General features: G+C 37.0%; 1 protein-coding gene across 6 annotated transcripts in view; it reads right to left on the bottom strand.

Moving 5' to 3' along the window:
* TP63 (tumor protein p63) overlaps window positions 1–12,391 on the bottom strand; it is a 228,515-nt gene that overhangs the window by 113,043 nt on the left and 103,081 nt on the right. The window lies entirely within an intron of this gene.

Here is a 12,391-nt window from a genome sequence, read left to right as displayed (position 1 = left end):
TTCTGTATAGGGTAGTCTTAATTGCATGCCTCTATTTAAAAAACTCTATTAATGAGCAAAGAAGGATGCAGAAGTTTGGGGACTATATAAGAGTGTTAGGATATGGATTATACATCACAATTTAAAAGCAAATAGATCTTATACTTCCCAGTGTTGCAGTGTGTACACCTCAACTCCTCTGTTCTCTCAGACAGGCAAACTCAAATACATTTTTCACCTCCCAGGTAACTTGTTTCCTCTATTTTAGTCAATACTTGAGTGTTTGCTGTGCATCCAGCATTGTGCTAACACCCACTTCTTATTTTCTTGAAGCAGCCTCTAAATTTTGCCTCTAAATTTTTGCCCAATTCTGGGGATACCTATATTATTATAGATCTCATTACTTTTTAATTATGTTTTCACAAATCCCACACTAAGATATGAGGACAAGGGTGATATCTGGTTTAACTCTCTACTTTCTGCAGCTTGGAAAGTATACAGAATAGGCCCTCAAATTCCATTTGGCAGATGACTCTTCTTGTTTGCTGCATAAGCTGCATCTGTGAAGCAGGCATGGTCTTATTACTCCCCATTCACAGATAAGGAAATCAGGTTACAGAGTGGTTGAGCATTATATTCAAGTTCACACATAAACTATGCTTAAGGCTGCCCACATTCCTATACCATACAAGTTGCCTATCACAGAAGAAATTATTATCTTGCATGCAGGCCTTACCAATGGGGAAAAATTCAGTCTCAGAGCAAACCAGTTTGTTTGCATGCTAGGCAGGAAAAATGAGAGGTCCTGTTGCCACAGGTGACTCCCAAAGATATTCCTTCCCCTTTAGCAGCTTTTTCCCCTTCATGTTGATCTCCTGAGCTTTCTACTGTAACAGACACAATAAACTGACTTCGTTCCAGCTTCCCAAGCTTGATTCACAGCTAGATTAAGAAAGTGGTGCAACCAAGAAGGTGTGCCTTGGTGACCTGAGTGGTTAAGCCAGATCTTCTGGACTACAGAGGCCACTGGTTTGATTTTGTAATAAATCATTCTCTGCATTATCTGCATTGATTACTCCCTGGACAATTCTGCAACAGTTGTCTCAAAGAGTTTTTTGTTTTTGTTTTTTGTTTTTGTTTGTTTCTGCCTTTTTTTTAAAGGCTCAAGAGGAGAGCTGCATCTAAAATCTCCAGGTAATTTGGTAATTTTCAGCAGAGACTGTTATCAACTTTAGAATTCAATTCTATGTTTCTTAAAAGTAAAGAGAAACTAAATATTATAGCTTCCTAATAATGAAGACATCATTTCTTCATATGGAAACTAGTGCAGTGGTGTTCAAATGACAGAAATATGTGGCAAAGTCAGACTTTGTTATATATAATCTGAAAACACACACCCACACACAAACTATGGAGCAGCTGCCCCAAGAAAATGAAAATAAAACTGAGGCATTATATATAACTCTGTTGCTGAGTGAATGAGATGGGTATACACTCCTCTCATCTTAGTCAACTACTTTTGCTTACTTTTTAATTATCCCTTTTCATTCACTAGATTTGGTAATTCAGATAGATTCTCTGCAAGGTAAGGGGTTTAAGTTACAGTGTCAGGGTGCTGAGTCAATGACAACGTAAGTGGTGTGTCTTGAATCTGTGAGTAGACTGTGACCAAACCCCAGGCATTGATGCTTCAGTCTGAGCATTTCTTTAAATGATAACATTCAGCTTCTTCTCTCCCAACTCATTCCTCAAATGATCCACATTCTTAAAATTTTTATTTAGCAACCATAGTAAATTTTAGTCCTGATCAATAGCTAGAAGACTATTTAGGTAAACTAAAACTCAAATATGATGTTCAAATATCAGGTCACCTCCCCTTTGATCTCCGCTATTACTCTAGAAAGAAATAGGTCAAACTTACTTGTTTGCACACCTCACTGGGAAAATTGTCAGATTTGAGTTTTACCTCCTCTCTCTTCCTAACTAGGGAATCTATATAGAAAAATGAAATGCTAACATAGATTGTAGCTGCTTAAAAATATGAGTTGATTTGATTTTGTCTTAAGGTTAAATCATAGATCCACTTGGAGTATATTAATGCTAGAAGGTCTATGTGAGACCACCGTTGAAAGACCGTTTTATTTCTTCTCACACACTCACCTGCACAGTACACTTTTCATTTCCAACATTAAGTCCTTTATTGTACACAGTCTAGTAATAAGATTCAAAGAAAAAAAGACTCAGTATCTGTTCTCAGACTTCCTGGTCTAGTAGAAAAGACATATCTAAAAAAAAATGAATATGCTTTTAAGGTCAGGATGAAATGCATGTAGATACTAAGTGTTAAGTTGCAAGTAGCAGTTCTACAGACACATAGGAGTGATTAATTTCCCATGAGCAGATAAGGAATGGAATCTTTAAAGCTGAGAAAGAGTTGAGAGGAAGAGGAAGGAGACATTCTTGAATGAAAACAATAGCATAGGCCAAAAGACAAAGACATAAAATTATGTATGCAGAAGCATAAGATGGAATTAGGTGAACTTGGAAAGATAAGGGGGCTGGAAGATGGAGTAGGAAAGATATGTTGGAGGAAGATTGTGGTGGACTCCAATTATCTTTATCTTCCTCATACTTAAGGAACTAAGCCTTTATGATTTATGATTTAAAACTTCCTTTAAGATAAAAGTCTGGGCTAGATCATCTCTTATTTCCTATGACGCTATCCTTCTAACTCCTTGGATTAAAAATGGAAAATCTTCACAGGATTTGAAAAGATATCAAAAGGACTCTGGAATTTTATTTATTTATTTATTTATTTATTTATTTACTTACTTACTTTTGCTTCTTAGGGCCACACCCATGGCATATGGCAGTTCCCAGGCTAGGGGTTAATGCTGCAGCTGCCAACCTGCACCACAGCCACAGCAACACCAGATCCTAGCTACACCTACACAGCAGCTCAGGGCAAATTCAGATTCTTAACCTACTGAGCGAGGCCATGAATCAAACTCTTATCCCCATGGACACTAGTTGGGTTTGCTACCACTGAGCCATATTGGGAACCACAAAAGGGCTCTAGAATTTGAGGGGCTGTCTTGTGCCACTGCTATCATCAAAGATCAACATCAACTGCTCTTCCCTCTCATCCCCTCCAGAGACCTGTGCCTGCCAAGTCCATCCAACTGTCACAACAGCATCTGCCCTCTGACCTTCAGCAAATGATGCACAGAATGCCCTGGTAAACTGCTAGATGCTGCACCCTTGTTTCTTTAAAGACTGACCTGCAAGGCTAATTACAGAGTCTAGTGTTTTGCCTAGCCAGGGCTAACAGTTACATTTAGAACTGTAAAACAAAACTAGTCCTCTGACTGATCCACGGCCTGAGAGGATTCAAATCCAGCAGGGGCTGGCCTGTATTCTCAAGATGGTTTAGGGATTCAAACCCAAGGACCCATTTCTTCATTAGTCTTCTTCTATAAGACTCTAGGTCTCAGTAGTTAGCAAGCAATTAAGAATTTGCTCCTAATTCCTTTCCCCATTATTTCCTAGGACTATAAGCAGACACACCTATAGTAAGTGCCACTTTCTCTTCTTGTGCCCCAGCAAGGAAAGCAGAGAAAGGACAAAGAGCTCCATCAGTTTCTCTGGAGGGAAACGTGTTTTCCAAAGATAAGGGATGAAAGACAATGCTGGGTTTAATAGTGATGGTAATAGGGACAGTCATTCTAAGCACTGGTAAAAACAGAACTAAAGAACACTATGTCATTAAGAAATTTTAGAAATCGTATAGCCAAAACTTTTTATTTTTTAATTTTAGAGACAGACAATATAAAACCCAAAGATAGAAAGTAAGTGTCCCAAAGCTTTGTAACTATTTTGTGAATATGAAGTGGCTCTCCTCATCCTTAGCAGTGCATTCCCTGTTTGAAAGCATTACATTACCCAACTGCATTTGACTAAAAGACATACGTGTTTACATATCTTGCCATGGCTTGTATTCTATGGGTACCAGAATTGCATCCTATGCATTACATTCAGCTACCTCAAATTCTGCTTTGAAATCTGTTAAGTTTTGGTCACTATGATGGGTTTTCTAATAAATACATTAAGGTATTGATAAATGTTAATTTCCATTCGTCTCTGTTTTTCTCTGGTTAAAACTTATAAGTTTGGGTCTCCTAAGAGGTAAAAGAAATATAAATTAAATGAAAAAGGGAAAATTAGATATATGTAAAAACTGAAGACAAGCTGCTTCAGATACGCAAAGAAGTATGTGTACCTAGGTATACTGCAAGTTACCTCACAAAAACTAGGGAGAAAAGAGCACACTCAGGCAAATAGACAAAATTAGCTGGAAACAAGGAGAGGAAAAAAGTGACACTAGAATCCAGATAAGTGTATAGAAAGTAGTTTTCACTTTACACTGAAAGGACATTTGGAATCTAGCAGGAGGAGCAACATCCTCTGGGTTGGGGTTGAAAAATTAAAAAAAAAAAGAAATGAGACTGACTTGGGAGAGAATAGAGTTTGGAGTGATAAAAAGCTTATTTATCTATTAAGCTAAGTCAAGTGAGTTCAGCTCATGGCAAATGGCTTACTAATACATTGGTTTTAACTCCATTTCCTTTCTGTAGAAAGACTTGCATGCAAAATGGCCAACTGAGGACATGGGTTTCAAGGATATATTTGATGACAGCATTCACTAATATCTGTGCAGCCCATCGTACTAGTAGACTGATGTGCTATAAAGTTGTCCCTTGGTATCTACAGGGGATTTGTTCCAGGGCCCTCATGGATACCAAAACCTAGGACGCTCAAGTACCTTATGTTAAATGGCATAGTATTTGCATATAACCTTCACATATCTTGTATACTTTAAATCACGTCTAGGTTACTTATAATAGCTAATAAAAAGTAAATGGTATGTAAATGATTGCTGGCATGGTAAATTCAAGTTTTGCTTTGTGGAAATTTCTGGAATTTTTTTCCATATATTTTTGACTCATGGATGGTTGAATCCCTGGCTGGTTGATTCCAAAGATATGGATAAGGAAAGTATCCCATGCTGCATTTGAAAGCATTCGCACTTGGCTTGGAGAGCAGAGGCTCTAAGTCAAAAGGTCTGCCTTAAAGTCCTAGTCCTGATACTTGCTAAGTCTGTGGGCTTGGCAAACCCGAAACTCTACTTTCACATTTATTAAATGGGGATACCACCACCTACATCACCTCTCTTACAAGGTTAACAGTGAAGATTGTCAAAAGAGAAAAAATGTCTTATAAACCTTAAAGTGGAAGGGTAAAAGAGATTAGAACTAACAATAGCAGATTGAGATTGCCAAATAGATGATTCATGTATTATCCCTTGATTCTCCTTATCACACCCCTTCCTCCAAACACAGAGATGAACACAACTGCTTTCACACTTTATCCTTCATTATCTCAACATGAGAGTCATCAGCTCACAAGAGAATTCAGCCACAATGAGAGATAGCTACAGAGGAATTGCTGAATATACATAGTTCTTTTTTATCTCCTGCCAAGTATGAAATGTGTTTTAAAGGAAATGCTGTTTGTTAGAAGAAACAAATTTGTCCTAGACAAAACATAAAACATCTAGCCATGAATTAAGTGGTTGTTTTGATGTTTTCCTTCCATATCCAGTGATATTTTTCTGATCTTCAGGGGCTACAGACTGGATGAATCCATGTCTTCTTCTCCTCCTGAGGTTATTATCAGTTATTTACATATTGTAATTAGGCATTAAAGACCAAACTTGGTTGGTTAGATCCGATAAACATTGAGAGCTCCCTTAACCCTGGGATTTCAATAATTAAAGGAAAACAACAACAACAAATCCCCTTTCCAACACAACATAGTCAACTAGCAAACAAAACAAGAAAAAACGATGCAATAGAGAAGGTGATTCAACAATTTTTTTCAGCTTTTTAGGACCACACCTGAGGCATATGGAAGTTCCCAGGCTAGGGGTCCATTCAGAGCTACAGCTGCCGTCCTATTTCACAGCCACAGAAATGCCAGATCCCAGCCGCATCTGCGACCTACACCACAGCTCATGACAATGCCGGATCCTCAACCCACTGAGCAAGGCCACAGATTAAACCTGAAACCTCATGGTTCCTTAGTTGGATTTGTTTCCATGGCACCACAATGGGTACTCCTATTAAACAACATTTTCAATGTCACTTAATATTCATGTGTGGTTGGTTAATGTCTAGAAAATTACATTCTAGTCTCTGCTAAATAAGGAATGAAGTTACCTAACCTATAAAAACATGTGGCAGTCAATATTGTTCTTCAACTCTCCTAAGGATCGGCTTCTGAATTTTGAGTCATGATAGGCTAAAAGGAAAAAATTTTGGCTTGGATGCTTATCCCCTTTACCTGAATTAACAAGACATGTACAAAGTAGATGAAGGCATACTCAAAGATCTCTCAGCCCATCCACCTCATTAAACACAGCATCACACTTCACAATGGTTTCCTGGAGACATAATGGCCTGAAGCTGTTTGAAAGATTTACTAAGGACTTTGACCTAAAACAAGGTTTACAAGGGAAATTTTGCAGGAGTAAAAATAAATGCAAGAATGATACATACTCAAAGGGAGAACAGGCTGACACGATCAGAAGGGATTAAAAAATACAGTAAATATTGGTACAGTAGAAGTTTCTTTTTTCGGATCCAAACGTTGTAGGGGAAAGTGCATACAGAACATTGCATCAAGATCAAGATAATTTTTAGAGTGATTGCTTCATATCCTGGTGGCTTAGCTTGCCAGAGAAAGGAAAAAAAAATTACCACTAGTATTCCTTTGGAAATGTTTTCACTGATTTATTGATCATGGAGATACCCACCAAGTAAAAGGGGAGAACCCATTTTCTCTTTACATGAGAGCCCTTGATGTTTCAAGCTACAGCTGCCTTCAGATGCTCAGATAAAAGACACTAAGTGCAAAGGAGTAGTATTATCTACTTATTACCCCACTTATCTGCTTATTTCTTCCTTGAAGTCCTACTTCTGTCTGCCTGCAATATCAATCACTTCTCCAGCAGCTTGTCTCACTACAAAGGGAGGATTTGATCCCCGGCTTAGCCCTCCAGAAGCAACAGACTCGTGCAAGACAAATTCATTACACCACCAAGGCTGCCGGACAGGATTATCTGGGGACTGGGGGTGGCCTGCTCTTAGAGCGCAATTCCTGAAAATGAGGCAGAAATTCAATCTACCTTTCCATCAAATACGGCAGCCTAGGCACTAAACTTGGCATTGAGCACATACCAGACACATCAGAGGAAAAGTCTCAGTACTTTCTCTAAGTAAATGTGAGTTATAGTTAGGCAAAGTGACAGTGTGAGAGCAACTACAAAACATTACCCAAAATGTGTGAGATCTCAAGTTGGTACATGCTGATTGGTAAAATACAGAGTTAGTTTCAAGATATAGTTATATTATTAAAAAATCTAGAATTTGCAGTGTGACTCAATGGGATCAATAGCATCTCTTCAATGCTGGGATGCAGGTTCAATCCCCGGCCTGGCGCTGTGGGTTAAGGATCTGGCCTTGCCATAGGTGTGGCATAGGTTGCAACTGTGGCTTGGATCTGATCCCTGGCCCAGGAACTGCATATGCCATGGGGCGGCCAAAAAAGGAAAAAAAGAAAAGAAAAAAGGGAGCTGTACAATATAGTGGAAAGAATTAGAAAACCTGAATTCTAGGCAGCTTCCTACACCAACTAACTGTAATCTAGGGCTTGTCACTTCACTTCTCTGAGCTTCAATTTTCTTATTGGTAAAACAGCATTAAGTAGTAGATGATCTTGAAAGTCAGTTCCAGCACTGACATTCTAAATGAGGGAGTATAGCGTTTAGTTATGAAGAAAAACAAGCTGGCTTTCCATTAAATTCTAAAGAGGTGTTCTACTGAGGAAAAGATACATAAAAGTTTGGGCCAGGGACAAGAAGCAAATTAGCAGAGTGTGTCTGTATGAACTCCTAGATTCATTAGGAAGGTTTATTTACCTATTTTCATTAGCTGCTCTTAGTACATCTAAGGAGTGTTTCCAAAACAAAACATGATTTATCACTTTACTATGCTCAAACAAGGTTTTCGATATACTTATCACACCCTTCTGTGGATAATATCCTGACTAGAACCACTAGGTTGGGTATACATATTAAACAAGGTCTTATATAGAGAAGGTTCAGCACATTTTAAATGAATGAATGAATTTTTGGAACATTGATGAGAACGCACCTATTGATCGATGTTAACAGATGGTGCCCAGATATTTTCTGATTTAGTTGAATAAGAGCCAAGATCTCATTCTCTCATAACCAGCAATCAACCAAGCAAGCTTTTACCCATTCTTAAGTAGTTCAGATGGGACCGAGTAAGCCCAAATATTTAACTCCTCAGGTCTAAAAAAGAGTCTGTAATATTATTGAAATAAAGGCCATATGAGTAATTAAATAAAGTGATGGTTTCTTTTAGGCCAATCAGGTGGTCAGTGCTGAAAATATCTTTCATAGTTTATTATGTTATATTACATACAGTATTATGCATTTTATATATACATATATATATAACAACATAATATTATAAATGCTACCTGCAGGTCAATTATGAAACTATTTAAAAAATGTTTCTTTGAGATAACTTTTTCTTTTTGTTGTTGTTCTTTTCTCTCTCACTCTCTCTTTTGTGTGTGTGTGTGTTTCTGTACTCACCTTATGGACTATGGAAGTTCCCGTGCCAGGGATCAAACTCAGGCCACAGCAGTGACCTGAAGTGCTGCAGTGACAACATCAGATCCTTAATCCACTGTGCCACAAAAGAACTCAAGAACTCCTAGGTCCTTTTTTGCTTTTTTTCACTTGAAACTCCAGAACAAGAGCCATGTTTGCAGTTGTTTAACAGTATGTAATCTTATGGATGCCTCTTATTTAGTCATACATACTAACCTGTACGCTAATAAAGGTAAAAGACTTTTAATAATGTTTAATTACACCTAAATCCAAAGAGTTAATGTACTTAGAATGGCATGAGATATACACTTCATGTAGTTGTGAAGATTAAGGGTGATAATGGATATGAAATAGCTTTTTTAAAATTACATAGGGTTATTCAAACATGTTTATTTGTTTGTTTTTGATGAATACATATCATTTTCTCCATCCTTACTGCAATTAGCTTTGATTCATTCAGATTTAAACCTCCAACATAGAACATGATTTATACAGTGGAAGTGACTGATTAATTTCAAGAGACAACTTGCAGCATTAAATGTTTTGTCTTGCCTAACAATCTTTAGAGATGAGTTGGATTAGCCTCCTCAAATTTGCATAAAGTCAGAAAAAAAATGTGCTTCAAAGAAAAAAAAAAAAAAAGAACAGCCTTCTAGGCACAATACTTTTTGATAATTCCTCAAATGTCCAGATTTTTCTGCTGCTTAATTCTACTGCAAATTGCTTAATAGATGTCAAAGAAGAATTTTAAATTAATATTTACACCTTCCAGATCAACAACAACAAAAACACATAGAAAAGAAATGCGAATGGCAAAAGCCCAACAAGGATAGATAAGAGGGTGTTGAAAGGACTATATCTAGTTTTCAAAAGTTATATCAAAACAAGATGAAATAGGACTGACCTGATTTTAAGTGAATAGAGGAAGGGTCACTTATTATGGAGTCTCCTTAGGTTCTACGAGGCAGAAGACTCAGATTGCACCATTTCCTTAAGGAGCTAACAATCTAAAGAAGTGAGCCCACCATACCTCCAAACCATTCAACAAACATTTGTCAAACACTAAACGGTGCCAGGCTTTGTAATGTGTTTTACAGGAAAGAAAGTAATAGTTCCTGCTGTCACAGAACTTCGAGCTTGGTGAACAATCTGTTGTAATTTATGAATCAGCTTGCAACTCATTATTGGAATGTAATCAATGGTGACAAATCTCTAGCCTTTAAAAAAATGAACCAAAAATGTATTCAGCACTGTTAAATTTAGGGTATAAAATGAGTGGTTAGATTGGATAAGATGGTTCCAATCCAAAAAAAAAAAAAAATCCAAACCCCACATATAATTAAAGTAAGGATGCAGGAGTTCCCATCATGGCATTGCGGAAACAAATCCAACTAGGAACCATGAGGTTGCGGGTTCGATCCCTGGCCTTGCTCAGTGGGTTAAGGGATCCAGCGTTACCATGAGCTGTGGTGTAGGTCACAGATGCGGCTCGGATCCCGCGTTGCTGTGGCTGTCGTGTAGGCCAGCAGCTGCGGCTCTGATTTGACCCCTAGCCTGGGAATCTCCATATGCTGCAAGTGAAGCCCTAAAAAGACCAAAAAAAAAAATATATATATATATAAAATAATAAAATAAAATAAAATAAGGATTCACTTTCTTGTTCTCCTGCTAAGTTTCCATTGAAGGTGCCTGACAAGCACAAGGTCCAGGAACAGTTGGCCCCCAAGGTGGCCACTTAGAAGGACAGCATGTTTGAGGGTCTAAATGGGTACAGTCTTTTAAAAAGTTTAATTTATTTTTTATGGATAGGGTATATAAACTATCTATAGTATATATTTATTATAATTATATTTTAATTCAGAAACCATATTATTTTATCTATTGGATTAATTCTCAACAAATAATTATGCTTTGAATGAATATCAACTAAGTGGGAGAATACCAAGAAAGGATCAAACAGCTCTTGCATCCACTGGGCACACAATCTCTAATCCAAACAGATGGTAGAACTGGTTTCTCAGACATGAATTGCAATACACACACGCAAATAACAACATTGATAACATTGTTTTGTGCCCAATGTTCTCTAAGAGACTAGTAGAGATAATATTTAATTAAATAAAATTTTACTTTTATTTTTATCCAGAATAAATTTTCTACTCTGCTATTCAACTTGATCGCTATATAGAACTGAAGTTTTAGAGAATGGTAGAAATTATAGTACCTTTAATATGAAATATTTGAAAAATACATACATGCACAGAGTCAGAAAACAATAGCCAACATTTGTTAAGCACTTCTTATGGCTAGGCATGGTTTATTTACATGGTCTGATATAATGCTTTAGCCTATGAGGGAGGGACCACTATTAACCACATTTTTTAAATGTGGGGGAGGAAGCCTAGGGAGATAAAAGAACTTTGCCCTTTGTCACACAACTAGTAAGTGGTAAGTGTAGGATTTGAGCTAGGCTTCTGTAGCCAAATTAACTTGCTTGTGTTTCTCTGGACATCTCTTTGCACATATCTGTAATTTTTGTAAATGATATTGATTGGGAAATGTACAACTCTGTTCATGTGTGTGTGTGTGTGTGTGTGCGCGCACATGTGTGCATGTGCGTGTGTGTGTGTTTTTCAGGACTGCACTTTATCCACTACATTCAGTTGAATCTATACATGAACTCTCACTATGGCATTCATAAGCTATACCAAGTAAATTTCAGTGCATGCCCTTGTCATAGCTAATGTTAACTCAGCTATACAATGACAACGCAAACTTTTTTGCACAGTAAGTGCTATTGTAACATAGGTAGTTTTAGTGCATATATTAGTATGTTAGTGTATATGGTAAGTTTGTGATTTTTTTTTTTGGCCAGAATTCTTTATCATTTATGATAAGAAGTAAAAGAAATGATTTTTTTAAATCTTTTTTAAAGAGCTGCACCTGCTGCATATGGAGGTTCCCAGGCTAGGGGTTGAACAGGAACTGTAGCCGCTGGCTTCTGCTCCGGCAATGCAGGCTCTGAGCTCAGGGCAGCGCTGGATCCTTAACCCACTGCATAAGGCCAGGGATCAAACCTGAGTCCTCATGGGTGCTAGTCAGATTGTTTTCCTCTGAGCCATGTTGGGAACTCCAAAAAAACAATCTTTTGATAATAGTGCTTTGGCATATTGTTAAGAGAATTTAGAATAATAATTTTCAACTACTTAAAATTTTTGTGATTTAAATTTTTTAAAAAAGATTACACAATAATAAAAATAACATCTATACCAAAATTTAAAAATTGGATCTTGAGGCTGGTAAATTCCGCATAAAACTATCCCTTAAATTGTGCTTATTTAAAACAACTGTTTGTGTTTCATGACTGACTTAACAAAAATTAAATATTAAAAAGAGCCGACATTTATAGAGCAATTCTCTTGTGAGAATTTCCTTATATTTACTCTTATTTAAATTTTACAATAGTCATATTAACCCCATATTATAAAAGAAAACAAGTAACGATGAAAATAAAACCCGAAAGCTTAGAGAGGGTTAGTTATTCATATGTTCAGAGTATTTGAACACTGAACCTAAAGTACTTTAGACCTTGAAATAAATCTCTAATATAAAATATTACTTGATTGGTTTTATGTGTTGCCATGAGAT

The sequence above is a fragment of the Phacochoerus africanus genome, chromosome 1 (genome assembly GCF_016906955.1).
Source record: "Phacochoerus africanus isolate WHEZ1 chromosome 1, ROS_Pafr_v1, whole genome shotgun sequence".
NCBI classification, from domain to species: Eukaryota; Metazoa; Chordata; class Mammalia; order Artiodactyla; family Suidae; genus Phacochoerus; species Phacochoerus africanus.
The sequence above is the reverse complement of the archived record's forward strand: the minus strand, read 5'-3'. Positions and strand labels throughout refer to the sequence as shown.